A 17,843-nucleotide genomic window follows, 5' to 3' on the forward strand; every position below is an offset into this window, starting at 1 on the left:
AAAAGTACATTTTTAAACATTAAAACACGTGTGAACGGCAAAGGCTTATCACGGTAAAGGTTAATAAATAAAAGTACTTGCCCCCTCCCCTCCCACTCAGCGCAAGCTTCACGCAAATTCAATGGAATACCCTAAGTACAGGTAAAAAAAAAAAAAAAAAAAAAAAAAAAAGCTGACTGGGCGTTCTTGGCAGTTCCTCACTTGTTAAAGGGTTCCCCAGGCACCAGAGATTGAAAGCAATCTCTTTGTGTATCGGAAAAGATGTTGTCCCAAACAAAGGTTGGGGGAGGGTTGTCACAAATCCCCCTTTTTATTTCCAACTAATGAAACACTACTTATTAAGACGCGGGGATTAAAAAATGTTTGACGATATTACGAAAGAATCGGAAACAATGGGTTGAAGTGATCACTGATTTTATTCTTTAGTCCTTGTATTCAATGAACGAAGTTTCTAACAAAAGAGAAAAAAAAATTGCTGTTTTCTAGGTTAGAATTTATCCATGAAATCCTTATCGTTGGATTGATGTATTTTTAGTTTTCTACATCGAGTAATTTTCCATCTTGTCTGGATTGATTCCCAGAAAAAAAATAAATTGAATATCCTCCGAGAACGACGCAACAAGCATCTATTTATAAACAACCATGCTGTGGTCATTTGGTAAGCATACTAGTGATATCTTGTTCCACAGATGTGACGTTCTAAGGAAGAAGCTTCTGATGTGTCGGAATTATATATTACATTCCTGTAATTTTTTTTTATGTATTGATATATTCATATTAAAACTCCTTTTTTTTTTTTTTTAATTTATTTAAAAATAAAATACAACTTTGTTATATATGGCTGGTTGAATTGTATTCATCTGCAAAAGATCTAGCTAATTTGCTTATTCTTTTAAATATTTATTTTAATTCCCTATTAGTTTTTCCAGTTTTCTTATGGGATGATCATCTTTAGTTAACTATTACGTTTAATTATATGCAGATATTCTACATGATTTATACTTGCGTAATATTTGCGTAAAAAGCTTACAGTAAACACAAACCTCTTTCTCTATGTATGCGTATATATATATATATATATATATATATATATATATATGTATATTTGTTTGAAAATAATTTGCCTACCAAACACCTGTCCGTTTTTGGTCTACAGATATGAAACTTCATATATAGGGTATTCAAACCCATGTAAAACTACTTGGGTTTTAGCCGAGGAAAATCTGTGCAAAATTGAAAATTAAAATACGGCAGGTGAAGATCGAACGACGGCATTACGAATATGCATGCGAAACGTAATATCTATTGGTACATGTTTTAATTTATAGCCTTGCAAACATGTCTTCATAATACAGTCAATAACGTCAAAGGAAAAAGTAAATCGTAAGCTAAACGTTTAGGTTTCGATTCTTGGGGGTAACGTACGAGTCCTTTTTTTTTTTTTTTAATTTTTAAAATACGGTCTTCACCGTCCAGCCGACAGTCTTTGTTAACACGGGAATGCTGAGCTTGAAGATAATCGAGTATTTTATTTATTTATGTTAGATAATAGAGATACAGAATCTGTATTCTTTCAAGATTATGACATGCTGAACGTATTGGAGTTGAAACTAATCCAGTATTACGAATCAAATCAAAAGATAAACACTTTAAATCGATAAATTTGCTAATGTTATCGATTTATTTTATTTCCTCGATAATGTGTTTCATTGGATCGATGTTAGTTGCTAAAGAATCATGAGAACGTTCCTAGGTTATATGAAAAAAAAAAGTAGTCTTGTAATGAGCTTTATTTTTATTTAAGTGAAAATATAAAATAAAAGGGGTTTGTCCAGAATTCCCCCATGTAATAAAAAAAACAAAGGAGAATCCATATGATGTACGAATCTGTGGTGAAACAAAAATATATTCCAAGAAACATGTAATTTGATCAAGTATTTTTTATTCTTGTAAAGGAATTCCTTAAGTAATTAATAGGAATTCGTAGGTATTACAAAAATTTCGCTAGTTTAGATTATCTTTTGCTTCTTGGCCGTCTTTAAAATGGCAAGAAAGATAGTCTCTCTTGGGTTACTCAAGTTTTGATTGAACAAAATACTGGTAGGAATCGGTATTTTTACATTTTGGATTTTTGAGCGATTATCGAGTTCCAGATGATCATTTCTTTCTTGTTTTAACTTAATAGTCTGTACTACTTTGTTTTAAAGTAAATATACGCTTTAAAATACGTTAAACACACAAAAATCTTATCCATGTAGCAAGAAAGTAACTTTTCTTGCCTTTGGTAACATATTCTATATTTTTACCACTTTTTTGGCTTTGTTTATACTGCAAAATACCCAAAATACTCGATGACATGAAAGGGTTCCATTCCCCTTCTAGTAATAAAAACAGTTTTATATACTACAACTCTCATTTTGCCTTGGGGGGGGGTTCTTGTACAAATAAAAAAAGCAATTATTTTTTTTTGTACTTTTTTTTTATTATTCGACTGTCTAGTTGTCGATAAAGATTATTCGTGAATAAAACCTGCCACGACGCTGCAGTAAAAGGGTTACTTAATATGCGGTTTTGGTTTTATGACGAATGGGAAGCCGCAACATTTATGGAGTTCGTTTATTTGCACTATTTTAAACATGGGAATGCGGGGGGGGGGGCATTTCGGATATGAAACACTAATATTGGAAAATAATTTGAAAAAAAAAATCTTTTAAAATATGAATCTATTCCCAAACTTTTACTTTGGGTATTCAATGACAGTCATTTTGAGTGCCGGAAAAGATGCGAGTCTAGCTGTTTTGTGCGTAAAAAAAATAAATAAAAAAGGAAAATAAAGACGAACAAAAATAATAGCAAGGACTCGTGACGTAGTGGATAAAGTACTTCGTATAATTCGGGTGTAAGTTACACTCTTTGGAAGGTTCAATCCTCGGTGCGGGCCGCACTCAAAATACAATGTTTTAATGGAAAGCAAGTCATGAAGCCACTTAATGTGAGGCGCTAACAAGAATGAAATATGATTGTGAAGACGAAAGATGCCTATTGACCTTAGTCTTTAAAAGACCAAGGCTGTAGGTGGAATGGAAAACAATGAGCGAGAAGAAAGTTTCAGAACTTTGTAATCTTTGGAAAGCTGATACTGAAATAGGAAGCTGTGTTACAATTAGGTATTAAAACAGTGATTTCATGGAGACCTCTATACCAACGAGTCAAACGAGCTGGAGCAAAAGCAGAGAATAGCCCAGATGATTGTGAGGAACACGTAACATTAATACTATTTGCAGAAGACTAACATTACGTCTGTGAGAGAAAGGTTGCAGTGAAGAAGAAAGTGTGGAACCAATCGAATTACAGATTCTGTAATTTATCAAGAACTTTCTAGTGGAACGCCAGTTCACTAGCCTCAATGACAACAGTACTCCATACACTGTCTAATAGTAGATTTGTTAAGATGGAGAAGAACTGCAGGTGTGAGAACAAGTGTTTAGAGCGAGTGATGGAACCGATTTTCTGAGAAGTAGAAAAAGCAATGGATTTAACATATGAACTCAAAGACTAAGAAGTTTTAGAGTCGATTTCTCATCGAGAGCAAAGCTATCCATAAGAATCTCAGGAAAAAAAAGAGGACACGTCTGCGATTGAAAGGTAATAGCCGAGTCTTAGCAGGATTAAACGAAACAAGCCATTTCTTACCCCAATCCATAACTAGACCCAGATCAACTCCTAGATGAATTGATTCAAGGAAGATAAGCGAGAAGCAATATCATTGGCATAAATGTTGATTCCATGAATAATATACTCTGGAAAGTCGTTTAAGAAAGAAAGTGTTAAGCCGATAATAGAGCCATGAGGAAGATGGCATTGATCAGAAAATAAAATGAAGATAATCAAGCAAGAGTTAATCGGAAGCTTCGATCAGAAATAAAAGACCTAACAATATCGAGAACTTTACCACTAATACCGTAAGCTTGAGTTTTATATAAAAGACCAGGATGCCACACTATGACGAATGCGTTTGAAATGTCAAGCGCAATGACCCTGCCCTCACCTAAATTATCCATAAACCGACAGATCCGTTCAGTTATAACAATTAATAGATCAGTTGTTGAATGAAAATCAGGAAATCCATACTGAACATAACTAAATAGACCAAGAAAGCTTACTGTTGACCAATTACGAAATACTTGGGTTCATCTACCCAGTCGTGGTCGACGGAATGAGCGCATGCTAAGTAAAGAATTCCGTTCGAAGTTCTGTGCGAATTCACGAGTTGAACAGAAAGATTTACCTGAAGGTCGGAGATTTCATCGGCCGAAAGGTTGTGAAAATAATACTAAAGATGAGAATAGCAGTGCGAATATTCCAAATAACAATTTCTATTTTTTTTTCCTCCTCACATAGTTAGGCAGTTAGGCTCAAGGTAGGATTTTAAGTGTGTGTGTGTGTGTGTGTTGGAAAGGAGGAGGGCAGAGAGAAGTTTTGAAGAATTTCTCCGTTACTGTCCGAGTATAGAAAAGATAGTGTGGTATCAGAACAGATACTATACTTTATTCCTAACCAATTTAATCAAATAACAATTTCATTTGGCTTAGGCATTACGCACTTTGTATTTTTGTAAATGAGGAAGGAGGTCGAGCATCTTTCCTTTGATAACAAAAACGTTTAGCCTACGCTTAACTAGGCTTTCACTAAAATACCGCATTCACTCCATAGCTTTAAACTTTTAAAAAATCTCTAATGGTTTCAATTAAATTTTATTTACAAAAATTATGAGTTATGATGGGAAGCGTACAGTCTACAAACACGCCCCCTACGCACCCCCAAAAATAATAAATAAATAAAATGTTAACGGGGCAGGCTAGTAAGACCCTCTCCAACCCTTTGTAAGACCGCCCACTGCTTTCCGGATCAGCGGAAAACAAACAGAAAGCGAAATTCTTACGGTTGGATTCATATCTTTTTATATCTTTTAGGTGTTTATAAAAATCAAATTGCTAATAAGTATTCCTTTGAAATTTCTGATATACACAACTATAATGGTTATGTGCGGGGGAGGGGGGCAATATTTACAAAAGGTATATAGAATTTGCTAACCCTTTTTTTTTTTTAATCTATCCACCACCCCATTTATTTATTTTTTTCGGCGTGTGTTACCCCTTCTTTAAATAATAAAAAAAATAATATAGTATTGTGCAGTTCATGGACTGTAGTGAAACAAGTTTATTTAGAAAGTCATTCTTAACATAGGAAAGGAGCTTTGTTTACTATTCTGCGGATTCACTTAAGAATTTAATAAACAAAAGGTATCGTAACAATTCAAGTATGAAAATCCTGGCTAAAAAATGGTACGGTTCATAAACTACACAAGTGGCAAAAATCAGATTTCAGAATAAATGTAGTATAATGATTATTTTGTAGTATATTATCACGAGACATTGTTGGTACGGCTTGAGTATGCGTATTTGTACCAACCGAGGATATGTCTTCGACTATCTGTCCGACAGAGGAGGTCTTGGGTATGACCTTACAAACATTTAGTGCTGAGGCTCCATTTGGAGGCTATGCGGAATATAGAGTTGCCCCTTAGTTACCATTGCTCCTAAGTTCAATTTTACTCAAAGTGGTAATGTCTGTTAGGGCATCTGGTGCTACTGGATACCTGAATAAAATGCACCAAAGATTGATGTTATTGTTTTATTTATTTTTACAAAGGAGTGACCGCTTATCTAGGCCCGGAGGCCACTCGAGGATAAGGGTTAAGTCAATGGGAAAATGTAGTAATCGTTAGTAATGGATGTTAAGTAAATTCGATTATTTAAAGAGACAGCTCATCAAGAACTTGTTTACGTTGGACTTGAAGACAAACATATTGTAGTCAGTTGGAAAGCAGGAAAATGGAAGAGTTCCACAGGCGTGCAGTTCTAAGAAAGAAACTTTGTTCATGGAATTTAGGTTAAGGCACAGATAAAGAGGCACAGATAATTATTGATAATGATTTCAGCTAGACGGGTGTTTTTCGTGAAAGTTCGGACAGGAAAGTCAGGCCGGGGGGGGGGCATAGATTGGCGCTCAGACGAGCACTTGCAAAACTCAATCATGTTCTGTAAAGTCAAACAATTTTCTAAAAACAAACAAACAAACAAACCAGACACCATCGATAAATATTTGAAGATCTAAAAAAAAAAAAAAAAAAAAATTTATAAAAATAAAAAAAACTTGAAAAATGAACATTTTTCTATTAAATAATTCCAAAATTGGTTGATATGACGTAAGACAAAAATAACCAATCAGCCGACAGAGGTGGGGGGGGGCGTTATAGTTTCGTTTAGCTTTGTCGAACCGACTCACGCTTTTGCTCCATCTGAAGAGGTCCGCCTTCCTAGAATTTACCCACTCTTTTTACTAAGTAAGGTGTCATCACTTATCAAGACCCAAAGTCCACTCGAGGACAAGGGTTACATGAATGTCAGGTGGAAGGAAAGACAACACTGATGGTGATTGGGCAGAATTTATTTAAGACCGCGGCTCAAAAATTTGATTATCTTGGACATGAAAACAACCATGTTGTAGTCAGTTCGCAAGCAACTCCACGGTACCGGGTTCTACAGACAAAGTTATCGGAAAAAAAAAAAAACGATGCTCACGGAAATTTCGTTTTAGGTGTGTTTGTATCTAGTTTTTGTTGTGAATGCTTTATAGGGGTGGGGGAGATATGATGATACTCAGTCGGGTGCCTGTCGTGAAAATACGATAGTATAGAAAAGACTAACATCTCTTCTGTGAGAAAGATGTTTATTCCTCGCCTGAGGCGACCCTACCAAGGAATGAGTATTATTTTTCTACAGGTCTGAGTGCGCTTATTCAACTGCCCCCCCCCCCTCTACCCCCAAAAAAAAACTACACATGACCTTATGTCTAACATCCTGGAGTAGGAGGAGGGGTAAATACAATACTGTCACGAGACCTAAAATGCTATCTGTGTGCGTGTGTGTACGCGCGCGCACGCGCCTCTCCTCTCCACTTTTCTGTCTTGATTGAAATGGGTGGTAGGATGCGCTCAGCCGTAACTATGGTCTCATCCGTCGGCCGCCGTGACCATGTGAAAATTGAACGTTAACTAAATTGGCGTCGACGATCCGTATTTGTTACGGCAAACCAATTCATATTCATCTCTATTCACCTAACCATATGCACGTACAGCTGTCCCCACCCCTCATGCCGCTTCTTCGATATTTTGCTGCTATTCTTTGCTAGATGAGAACACACACAAAAAAAAATAAACGAATTCATTTGGAGTCGTAAACCATGCGAACACACACGTATAAAAAGATTTATCGTCTCGCGAATGAATTCATCCATGCAAATGTTTTTCGATTGAAGTTTCAAATAAGCGTATCCGCCGCGCCTTGCACGAGATAAATGGATCCTTTTTAAAGCAACCACCTGTAAGCAGTTTTCGTGGCTTCATCGTTCGTCAAGTTAAAGAGAACAAGCCGATATTTAGGACGTGCTATTGTGGCGTAGTCTCTAGCCTTGGATGGGCCATTTTTAACGACTATTGGATCTTTGGATATTGTCAAGGACCACAGCGACATTTAATATAAATTGGGTATATTATATCTAGACATGCATATAAAACTGAAAACAAATGAAACCTTGAGAGAATAGAGTTGCTAGTTGGCAAGGGCTAAGTTTTATAAATAAAACTGAGAAAAATGAAATGTTATAAAATATTTTTACACAAGAAATAAGAATATTTATGCAGTGTAACCCGGATATGAAACTCGAAATTAATATATATATATATTAGTCATACACCTACAATACTGTTTCGCAGCTCATCAATGCGGTTAGACAGGCAACTACCTCAAGCCAAGATTGAAACCCGACTACCTGTACGACAGTCTAGGCCCCTAACCACTACGCTATCGGCGGCTGCTGAGCGAGTCGTGAGTTTAACGATGTTTTGACATCGTCCGAACTACCTAAGCTCGATTTGTTTACACAAAGAGCATCGCTTTATACGCTAATGGTAATTCGTGTATCACTTCTCAATATGCTCAACTCAAGATTGGGAGCATTATATATATATATATATATATATATATATATATATATATATATATAGTCCGGTCGTAAAATACGTTTAAATATATTTTGATTAATGCCGATATTTTTGTTCCTTTTCTCTGCATTAAAAAACGAACCTGGTGTCTGTCTAATTGTCCCGTTGTAAATAGGAACTGTATATACAAGACTGAAGCAGAGCGATTTTATTTAGAATAATTTACATTCGAAAGCAGTTTTTTTTTTTGTTTTGTTAATAAAAATATAAAATTCATTTTTTGCCTTAGGCATGAACCAGAATCGTTCTTTGAGGGGAAAAGTGAGGGAGCGTGAATGGGATCGATAATAATCTCTTTCTTTCGAATAAATTTTTACTTACCCTACGCGAGACTTTCACCAAAAATATCGCATATTCACTATGGATGGAGAAAACTCAAATCCTTAACTGGTTTCCACTGAATTTTATTTAAAAAAAAAAAAAAAAAAAAAAAAAAAAAAAATGTAAAATCAATGATGGAAGTGAATCAATCCTGCCTTGACAAAGTTCAAAATAGACTTCGCAGCTTAGTGCGGGGAGGGGGGTGATGCCCTTTTCTCTTCCTTGCAACCTCTTTCTCACAGAAGAGACGTAGCGAGCCTGTCCCTGCTTTATCGTTATTTTCATGGCAAGTGCTCAGCTGAGTTTCAATCTATGGTCCTCCCCCCTCGCCAGACTTTCACGAAAAACACTCGTCTAACCAGGACCACTATCAATAATTTCCCACACTCTTTATCTGTGCCTAGACCTAAATGTAGATTACAGGAACAGGGCTTCTTTCTTAGAACTGCCCGTTTGTGGAACTATTCCGTTTGCCTGCTTTCCAGCTGACTACAATCTGATTGCCTTCAAGTCCAACGTGAACAAGTTCTTATTGAACCGTCCCCCTAAGTAATCCAAGTTATAAAATTCCCATTAATGTTTACTACGCTAAAATCACAATGACTAATGTATGCGCATTAACTCTTATCCTTGAGTGGCCTTTGGGCCTTGATAAGCGATGATCCCCCTCATGAAAAAAAAAAAAAAAAAAAGATAATGTAGGTTAGTAAAGTCCTAACTCAGTTATGCGTTAAGCCATTTACTGTTTTCTAAACAGTCCATAAATAAGCAGATCGGCCTCTTTATGGAAGTGGGTGTTAAGTAGGATGTAAAAAATAAAACGGAGTGAAATACGAGAACGAATGGTGTCCTCCAAGACAAAAAATATATATAAATACAATATTATAACAGCTTTTTTTTTTTTTTTTTCCAGAGAAAGATGATATGGGTATATGTGAAAGAATGTAATGTTACCAAACACTGCTTGTCTTTTAATTGAAATCGCTCCAGACAAGGTGCGAAGCAACTTGATGAAAGGAGCTGGATGTTTGCCTCTCCTAGGAAGATGTGACATAAGGTTGAAAAGTGGCATTTGAAAAACCAGCGCCACACAAGCCCAGCACTCAAATCCGAAAAAAAGAATGCCTGGGCAGTCGCATCGGCAGAGACGATTTGTACTAACTAAACCCTTCTCAAAGGGCGAGGAGGAAAAATCTGGACGGATGAACCCCAAGAACTGCACAGGAGCATACCTCAGCCACCAGAACAATGCATAACAGCAAGGGTCCAGATGCTGGTGGATTTGGGGCCCCCGAAAACACTGTCAAACCAATTTCACTGTAAAAAGAATAAGTTTCGGTTTTACAGATAAACCTATTTGTAAAATCGAATTCCTATTGAAAAAAAAAAAAAAAAAAAAATGCTCGCTCTTCCTCACTTTTAAATTTAGTGGATTAGATGAGTCCAACAATAATATACGTACTACGGAAGGGAGACGGGGTGAAAAAGAAATCAATACGAAGGTTTATTGATTAAGATTAACGAAAATAAAAAGAACTTTATTGGCTCACAAATAGATCGAGTTCATAAATATAACCAGAAAGAAAAGAAAGAAAGAAAAGAAAAGAAAAAAAAAGAAAGAAAAAAAAAACGGCAAAGACCAACAGCTTGCTTCTTATTCACAACATTTCCATGTTCGATTAGTCTGTTCCGAGACAATAATAAAGAGAGTCGGGTCGGTATTTATTACAGATTACGCCCTCTCCCTCCCTAAACTAAAAATCGACCTCGTGTCTAACTTTGCCCTTGTCCGTGATGGAGAAAATTAAGGACAAACAGCTACGGTTCTGGTCCAGAGAACGGCAAAAGTATAAACAGTCATAGCTAATACTTATACAGAAAAGGGTGGAGTATACGAGATTCACACCAGTCGATCTGAATACTACTGATATATTGAATCTAAGTTACCCCCAAAGCTGAATAATTATCAGTATTTTGGTGTCAACACCCCTCCTCTTCCGTGGTGCTGATGAGATTATATCTAAATAAACACGATATCGTCTCTGAAACGATCGTACACCATTCTTGGTTGTTTTTTGTCTTGATTTCTTAGCATAACTGCATTTACATGTTTTAATTCATTAAATTTATTTGCCTCCGACTCCTCCCTCATATATATATAAGATGTAGATGAGCTGATTTCTGCCCATCAACCACTATTTTTATGAACCTATCCTACAGAAACGATTTGATAATTGAGAAAACATTTCCAACTATATCATAGCTCGATATCTTATGAAGTATACCTTTATGCCATAACCTATCAAAGGCCTTTGATATGTCAAGAGCAATTACTCTAGAAAGGAAGCCTCCGTCAAGAGATTTACCAATTCTGAGATATAACCATTAGAACATCTGCTGTAGATCTAGCAGAACGCAAACCATATTGCATGTCACTAAGATTATTTTTGCTGAGGTGGTTGACTAAATTTGATTTTCTGAAAAAATAAAACTACTATCTAAAAAAAAAAAAAATAAATAAATAAAAAAAAAAAAATAAAATAAAAATAAAATAAAATAGCACGGTCCGCATTCTGCATAAGTACCATTTTGGATTATGTCCGATATCAGTAACCCTGTGAGCAACATTGCGACAATTTTTTTGTAAGCTTAACTATTTAAGAGGAGACACCGAAACTGTACCATACCTCCACCCTCTCTCTCTCTCTCACACACACACACACACACACACACACACAAAAGCTGAGCATGTGGAGTCGCCACCCATGAGTGAAAATATTTACTTCTACCATGACTAATGTTTTTATAAAATTAAAAAAAAAAAATCCAAGGCGTGATTAAGAAAAGTACGAACGAATGAACGATTTGGGAGTAATGTTCACCCTATAATGGCCTTTAGGTGTGTGTGTGTGTGTGTGTGGGGGGGGGCAACTAGAATTATCCTGAAAAATCCGTTATGGCAAAAATTTACATTTACCATGACTAACGTTTGTGCAAATTAAAAAAATCCAACGCGTGGTTGAGTAAAATGCCCACAGACGAACAGGAGGGAATTATTAGGTCCAATTTGTCCTTTGTCGAGGGAGGAACCGTATTTACTAGTACTTATAAAAAAAAAAGAAAAAGAAAAAAAAAAGACAACAAATTCGACGCTTTGATTTGAAAATGGAAAAGCAAGATCAAAATTCTCAGCATTTCGACCGCTGTAACGTAAACTTTTCAAAACCGAAGAAAATATTCACCATTTTTAGTTATTGTCTTCGCTTTTGCAAACGCACACGTATCAAGGGCGAAACGTTTAGTATTTTGGTCTCCCTTTTCCATTGACATCATATATACATATTTCTATAATTATTATTTTTAATATCTACAGACACTAGTACTTTTTTGGGAATCAGCAGTGCAGGGAATTACGATTACAGCCGGTCAGGAGATTCGAACCCGGCTACAAAGCCATCTCTGACTCCATTAGCAAGGAACGAACTACACGGCCAACGTTAACCGCAAGAAACAGTTAAAATTAACATTTATATTAAAGCGTAAGTGTCAAATACGGTCGAGAGCGATCTTATGATTATGACATTATGTGAGCTTAAGTGACAGGCTTATTTCATTTCAACTGAGAGTGCTCATGACAGATGAATACAACAAAGTTAAACCAACATGAAGCCGCAGAAGAGTCAGAGAAACTGAATAAGTTCCAGAATAGTGGTCAGCATCGTGAAAACCTGTTCAAATTTCAAAACATTCATTTCTTGTTTCGAATTGCAAACGGACTAGAAGTGTCAAGCGACTGTATTACAAAGCTGAAATTTTAGTAATCACCGGTTGTAAAAAATCCAAAACAAATCCATTTGCATTAAAATAGATTTCCTCCTCATAAGCATGAGGGTAACAGCGTGCCCAGCTGTTGCTCGGCCGGCGGACGAACTAGCTCTCCCGGCGGACTAATATCAAACCGCTGTTTGACAAATCAATACATAATTGAAACACATACCACAAGATGTTAGAAAACAAACAGAGATTAATACGCTACAAGTATAATTATTTCGTGACAACTCCATTCCTCTTTTCCCCCCTAACCAACGATAAACGTTAAAACATGCAAATAAATTGAAGGACGCTTTTACCAAGTAACTGTATAATTACGGTTTAGGGTCATTAAATTCAATTTTGAGGAAAATATTTATTCAATTAGATGACCACCAAATTACAATATTTGCCATTCATCTATTTTTGTGAATAATACTAAAAGAAGAAGAAAAAAAAACGAACAAGCGCGCATCTGGTGACCTGTGGGTAGAACACCATCCTACAAAATAGAGGGTGACTTTGTGACTGGGTTCGAATCTCTCGACTGGCAGTAATTATATCGTAGAAGCATGAAACATGAACACACACAATATGTGCTAGGTCCGTAAAAGAGTAATTGATGTAAGAAATCTTGAGAGCTCAATGCAACAGAACAAGAATAAAACTTAAGAAATGTAAACTAACGCCTGAGCCATTGAGCAATATCCGATGAATCTCCTTTGGCGAGATGAAATAAATTGTTGAAAATGGCTATTAATTAAATTTCTTTGCATGTGTGTGTGATCGACATACAGTCCTGTTTCATTGTATCAAAACTCATCAGTGCCGCTAGATTAGCACCCCTCCCAAGCCAAAAATTTAACCTAGAACCGTCGTATTGACAGTCGGCAGTTCTCCCACTCGACCACGGAAGCGATGCCCGCAAATAACCTGTCCGAATGTCTATTTAAACAAACACCCGTCCACCACTTCTACAGTGCTCTCTCTCTCATATATATATATATGCTTATATATATATATATATATATATATATATATATATACACACACACACACACACTAGCAGGCTGCCCGGCGTTGCTAGGGAATCTACTTGCATTTTTACCCCCATACATGAAATCATACATAACGTCATCTGCTATTATATCATCATATATGCTATGACGTCATTATGAACAAACAGGAATACGGATTTATTATAAAATATATAATTATTGCAATAATTTTTTAATACCTACAGACACTAGTGTTTCATCCTTTCGAAAATCATCAGTGCAGGGTTACACGATTACTACCAGTCAGGAGATTCGAACCTGACCACGAACCCATCTCTGACTCGATTAGCAAGGAACAAACCTCACAGACAATCTCAACCGTGAGAAATATCGTTGAAATTTTAACATTTATTTTTTTTAAATGTTTTAACATCCGACCATAGTGATCTTATGATTATAACATGATCTTCGCATGTGAGCTTAAATGACCGACTTTCTATTTCAACTTTGAAGTGTTCAACAATATGAATAGTTTCTTAAAGGGGCCGAGATATATATATATATATATATATATATATATATATATATATATATATATATCTTGATTATGAAACTGAACCATCCGGGCATCCTTGCTTGCTTGGCGCTCGTCTTCGACGATCGGGCGAGTTCATCTTTTAAAAAAGGCATAGCACCAAATGGTCGTTAACACATCGGGATTTTGCGTTCGTATTCGGAATGACTTATGTCACGATTGCAATTCTTATTCGTAATTAATTTTAAATCAGAAAAAAAAAAGTAATCTCGATAAATTTGATTTTTGTTCTTGTTGCATTATTTAGACAAACGCATCGGCTGCTATAAATGTGCATTGGAGTGTGAAGAACGCGCCCAAGATAAACATGGCTTACACGACAGCTGGTGCGCCGATCAAAACAGTTCATGGGAAATCCGCAAACAAAAAATGTGAAAAAAAAAAAAAAAAAAAAAAAAAGAAAAAAAAAGAAAAGAAAAAACCGCTTCATTATTGAGACCATCTTCGTATTTTTGTCTCATTATTCAAGCCACTGTTGGTTGTGAAAAACGATAAAGAATCTTGTTAGGGTATCTAGATGCATAAATACATACTTTTAAAGTTCTTAATTTTCTTCGTAGATATATATTCAAGATTGAATCAAAAAATAGATGCATTTCAAATAATTATTTAGATTATGTGCGCGTGTAATTGGAATGCAACCCAACTTTCACAAAATAAAGACTCGTCTAGCTACAATATTATCAACAGTTTCCCACACTTTCTATCTGTGCTTAAAGCTAAACGTAAATTCCATAACCCCCCCCCCTGGAACTGCCCGCCAGCTGTTTACAACAGGGTATCCTTCCGGTCCAATGCAAACAAGCACTTAAATAATCGAATTCTACCCTATTTCCACTACTAAAGATCACTACACTTATCTCGGTGACCACTGTACACTTATTAACCCTTATCCTCAAATAGCATTCAGACCTTGATAAGTGGTATCGCCCTTATAAATATATGACAATAAAAAGGTTAAGTTTGAAGGCACGAGTTAAAATGGAAAACCGGAAGACTTAAAACGTTTCGCCCAAATGTTGCAAGAGTTTTTTTTTATGTATAAAAATGTATATATGCACTTGCGTAGCTTCCTTCTTTATATACGCTATTGTAAATTTAAACTTTATCACTTGGGCCTTTGTCCTGTAAGTGCCTGCTCATTGGCCGATTAGGAAGGGCGCGGTGGATACTAAAAAGCTGATTGGCTAACTAAAAACTCAATAGAAAAGGCGAGTGTATAAAAATGCGAGACAACCACAAAATTCTCGCATAAGACAGAAGAATCCTAAAGTGGATGAAACGTGGAATGTTCAGTGTAGCTTAATCGTCATATATATTTTATAACATATATATATATATATATATATATATATATATATATATATATATATTCACAAAACTAAAATCTTGTTTTACACCAATTAAACCTTTTATCTCTTCTAAAACCCCTGCACCGTCGAGCAAAATGTTGAGATTCCGTTTTCCACTTTTACATTTAAATAATTCACACACGCATCCGTTATATATAATTAAGTTCAAACATGTTGATAGAATGAACTTGAGCAAACACTGTCACTAAATACAGAATTGCCATTGAACCGGTCATCTTTCGTACCTTTAACCCTGTGGGTTGAATTTTCAGTGTTTGAAATCGAAGGTACCAATGGACGATACAAATCATGTATTGTGCTCACTAAGGAAAATGATTATCAATCAGAATAATTTTTATGTGGTTTTCGTTATAAACACTGCGTCTAAAGAATGTTTTTATTGAATTCTAGTTAACGGGTAACAGTATTTGTTCTGATGCAGCGCAGAGTTATTCCTGGCAGTAAAGAAATCCTAAATTGAATCGGAATAAAAATTGTCATAGTATCGACATTTCATGTGTTGGGATGTAGGTGGAAAAAATAAAAATGACAAAAGGCAATAAGTTTATCGGGCAAAAAAGACAATGAAGAAGAAGTTGTTCATCGGCGTATACAAAAAGAAAACCGAAGTGGGTTTGTAATGAAGGTGTGGTAATCACGATAATAAACGGATCGAACAATGAATGTAAATATTTACGGTTGGTTTGCAGGTAATTTGAGAAGTGGTTATGGAGCTTACAACAGTAGGAATGGTTTGCAAACGGTTTTGAGTTTCCGATGGTTGGCGACAGTCTGATTTGAGTTGCGACTTAGATGCAGTGAAAGGCAGATCGTGGCTTGGACCAGGTCGGGAGAACTTTAGGAGATTGAGATGAAATCAACTGATAGACTGCCTCGACAAAAAAAGAAAAAAAAAACAAAAAAAAAACCCCTAAAATATGGACGTTAGAGCCCAGAGTGCAACGAATATTTACAGAAATATTCGGAGTGTTTTGTTTTTTATTTATACTTGTGAACCAGTGCACCTCCTCGGTAGGCGCCAAAATCTGAGAAACACTGACATGGACAGAATCAGAAAACATTGAAGGGAAGAAATCCATGGCACACGACATTGCGGTTGATGATGTTGAGTGAGGGACATGTGGTTATAACAATTGCACAAGAGTGTCCTTTTGGGGAGCTAGATATTCCTCAACAATAAAAACCGACCGTGTGTTCAAGTTTGCCGTCGTGGGAAGTTGTAAATAGGAACTTATATATAATTGGTTTGCATCTTTTTAAACTTAACAAGGTTGATAATTTGTATTAAAAAAAAAAAAAAAAAAAAACAATAGCTCCTACCACCACTTGCCGATCTTTTTATTTTAAGGTGATTATTTAAAAATGTTTCTCATTACTAGTCGTCTAAGTTTGTCTAAATCATTTTTAACTGGATTGTAGGTATGTTATATTGTTAACAACACGGTAAAATAAAATTTAAAAAATTACAAATAAAAATTAGTTAAATCAGAAAAGTTTGATTCGTCAGCTTAACTGCTATTTAAGTCTAACTTTAAAAATCCGACAACATAAGTTTATACGTTAGATGAAAACCGGTTGTGTTTGATTATTATTGGGTGTGGTCAAGTTATTTTGGATTTTTCAACCATTTAAGCATCTATGTCTGGGCATCGTTTATTTCTTCACTTCCTGAAGCTCTAAAGATAAAATTCCAATTCAAAATGACAGATTTAAAGAACAAAGTCGTGTTCTTTATTTCTTTAAGGATCTTAATTTTTTTTACTGTGTCTCGAGTGGAGGAAATAGGTCTGTGTGTGCAAGCGAGAGCGAGTGTGCTGATATGCTGGCCAAACATAATGCTGTTTCAAAGTATGCAATACAATATTGTTATTGTGCATAAATACTACACATTTTTATTCCTTTTTTTTTCGGACTGTTATCCTTATAGTTGTTGTTTATCAATGTTTCGGCCTAACTCATCCTCTGGCAATCTTCAGGTGATTAACCGCAACGGGATAGGAATGCCGAGTCTTAACTGTATTCCCACGTTTTGCCTGCTGCAGTAGGCTTGAAACCGCTATCTTCAAAATTCCCACCAAGAACTGTAGGAACTCAAGAGCTCTAACCACTGGACTGCGTCTCCAGAGATGAAACAACCACAACGATGAAAATAAGGATATCAGTCCGGACAAAATTAAATTAAAAAATACAGATTACTCATTTAAAAAGGATTACAATAAAACTATGTAAAACAGATTATTTTTGTCACTTTCGGTTATCCATACTTTTTTCATTGCTTGCAAAAGACATAAATGACAACTGATAGGTTGAAAACTTAGCCGATAAGTAAAATCGTAATGATTAAATACTGGTTGACACTACTACAGGTTGGAATAAAAAAAAAAAAAATTAAATAAAATTTAAGAGAAATTTTGAAAAAACCTTTAAGTGTCGAATGTAATGATGAAATCATTTTTATTTTTTTGCCGATATTTCGTTAAATATAACCTCATCAGGGTAGGTAGTCCGGCTCGAGAATTTTTTTTCTTTTTATTTTGGTGTTGTGAAGATAATCCAGCGGAGTCTTAGCAAAATAAATAAAAATGATTTTATTACATTCGACGCTTAAAAAGGTTTTTCAA

At 35.6% G+C, this 17,843-nt stretch overlaps 1 protein-coding gene across 12 annotated transcripts in view; it reads right to left on the reverse strand.

The window, feature by feature from the left end:
• Positions 1 to 17,843, reverse strand: part of LOC145279823 (protein phosphatase EYA1-like) — a 1,162,399-nt gene that overhangs the window by 291,023 nt on the left and 853,533 nt on the right. The window lies entirely within an intron of this gene.

This window comes from Euprymna scolopes, chromosome 7 (assembly GCF_053919585.1).
Source record: "Euprymna scolopes isolate OS-2025 chromosome 7, ASM5391958v1, whole genome shotgun sequence".
In the NCBI taxonomy this organism is placed as follows: domain Eukaryota; kingdom Metazoa; phylum Mollusca; class Cephalopoda; order Sepiida; family Sepiolidae; genus Euprymna; species Euprymna scolopes.